We start from the raw sequence: 2,711 nt of genomic DNA on the forward strand, positions 1-2,711 counted from the left end.
TTCTAATTGTCATTTGAATGTTCAACTAGATTTTAAATACCCAAAAACAGAAGTTAAACACAGGCAGGAAAGTCACAAACTGGAGGTCAAACTGAATGACTTAGGTGACCTGGGCCTTTTCCATTTCAGGGATCACAAATGTACAATGGGAATTTTAATCAAAGAAGGAGGAACATAGTGTCATAACAGCAATTCTAGAAAACCACAGCTTTGTGCAAATTCTGTTTATATCATTTACATTCTGCTTGATAATTTATCTATCCCATCTGAATCTGAATTTTCAATTTTTTTGAAGTAATAGCATTATACATATCATGCTTGTCTTGGGACTTGTTTTTAGCATTTGGAAAACACTAGGGATGCATTTGTAGTGTACAAAATACAACCATGGCTGAAAATGTTTAAAGTCCCTTATCCTTTATAAGAGGATATTTCTGGAAGCAGGAAATGAATGCACACTAGCCAGTACCAAGGTTAGTTCATCATTCATATTCCTTAAGGCAGCAAATTTATATTTTATATATGAGCAAAATAAAGTTCTCTAAAATATTGTCTCATAACAAGAAAGTGGGCCTTAACAAATATGAAAGTTCTTCTTGCAGACAAATGTTGAAAACAACATACAAGAGCTTGAACTGAAAGAAAACAATATTACTGTGATATATTTAAGATCCATGAAGGATTCTCATTATTTGGCCAATGGATCAAAATACTAGAGATAAATAATAATATTTTAAAGTTTATTGTAGTACTAAAGTGTTATGCATAGCACTTCTTTTGTTTAGTGTATATTTTCAAAACAGGATAGTGATGCACATTTTCTCAGATTAGTATATTTTGAGTATTTTTTTTCTTTCTCTCTATTTTCCCTTTGGTACCAGGATTAAACTCAGGACATTATGCTTGCCAGGAAAGCACTTATTCTACTGAGCCATCTCCCCAGCCCCAATTTTGAACATTTTCAATCCTATAGTCTCCTTGTCTTGGCGCCCCTAATCTGATATCCTTCTTCATCTCTAAGAATACTTTTATTGTTAGTTGATTCTTTACCATTTTCAGGAGACATTGATTTATATTTATGTACTTCTCATATACTAAAAATATGTAAGGAACCCAGTCCTAGCCCAGGCCCAGTGAGTGTGCAGGAGAGCATCTGGCTACCCTGCACCTGCAGGACCTATTACTGGTCCCAGCCTAGGTGCAGCGTGGGTGAGACCCTCTTCTACACACATGGGACACCACCCACCACTCCGCAGCACCTCCCCCACAACGCCCACCCAGTAGGAATTTCTGCCACGTTCCCAGAACCCCCAGACCCAGTCCTAGCCCAGGTCCGGTGATTGTGAGGGAGAGCTTCCAACTACCCTGTGCCAGCGGGACATATTACTGGTCCCAGCCCAGGCACAGCATGGGTGAGACCCTCTTCCACCCCCTTGGTACTCCCCCCACCACTCTGCAACAACTCCTGCAACCCGCCCGCCAAGTAGGAATTTCTGCCGTGTTCTGGCAACCCCCAAACCCAGTCCTAGCCGAGGCCCAGTGAGTGAGTGGGAGAGGTGCCTCTCCCATCTACTCCACCTTGTCCCCTCTGGGCTCAGCTCAGGCCTGGAATACAGGTCTGGGGTTACACCAGCTGCAAACCCTGCAGAGAGTGTAGAGGATAGAACAACCCAGCTAGTCCAGGAGCAGAAAAACTTGCCAGAGAGGAAAAACAAATTCACCCCCAAGGGCAGCAGCAGGAAGGAATTGAGCACAGCAGCCAGACCCAGGCCAGGCACAGCTGGATAAATGCAAACTTTGTAGATCTGCACCTGAACTTCAGGACGTGCTAAGGTTATAACTACAATGAAGATCTACAAAAAAAGTCAGAAGACAGTGCTATGCAAAATGATGAGAAGGAACAAAATGCAACCTCAGAACCCAACCCCACCCATAACGAGTGCAGAGGACACAAACACAGAACAAATTCAGAATCACACAGCTGAAAGCAATGAATCAACAGATTCTGAAATAAAAAAAATACAGCTTCAGAAAGGTATAGAAGAACTCAGATTAGAAATAAAAAAAGAAATCGCTGAATTAATAACATCTGCAGTAAAGAATCAATTGCAGAAACATAAGGAGGAAAACCAATACCCGATCAGAACAAGTGAGGAGGACACTAGCTCAGCTCAAATGCATGAATTAATAGCATTGATAGTAAATAAGCAGCGGCAGAAAGATATAGAGGAACATACAGTGCAATTCTTTTCTGAAATAAAAGAACTCTCAGAACACATAGCATCTGAAGTAAAGAATCAAGTACACAAACATAGGAAGGAAACCCAATCTGAAAAAAACACTTTAGTAAAAGAATTTATAACTGCTTCTAAGAAGACATTGATAAAAAAAATACAGAAGATAAGAAAAATGACAGATTGCTTTAATGAGCAATACAGGATAAAAATAGATCACATGAAGCAGAATCAAAGAGATATACAGGAAATTAAAATATCAATCACAAGCTTGCAAAACCGTTTAAGTAAAAGTGAAGAGAGAGTTTCAGATCTTGAAGATGCTGGTGCAGTTAGTGAAAAGGTAAGAAAGGATCTCTTAAAAACAATGAGGATACAGGAAAGAATAATCTATCACTTGCAAGATGATGCAAAGATAAACAATGAGAGACTAATAGGCATCAATGAGAAAGAAGGAATGAACACAAATGACATTAA

The sequence above is a fragment of the Octodon degus genome, unplaced genomic scaffold (genome assembly GCF_000260255.1).
Source record: "Octodon degus isolate 3935 unplaced genomic scaffold, OctDeg1.0 scaffold00014, whole genome shotgun sequence".
Taxonomy (NCBI): domain Eukaryota; kingdom Metazoa; phylum Chordata; class Mammalia; order Rodentia; family Octodontidae; genus Octodon; species Octodon degus.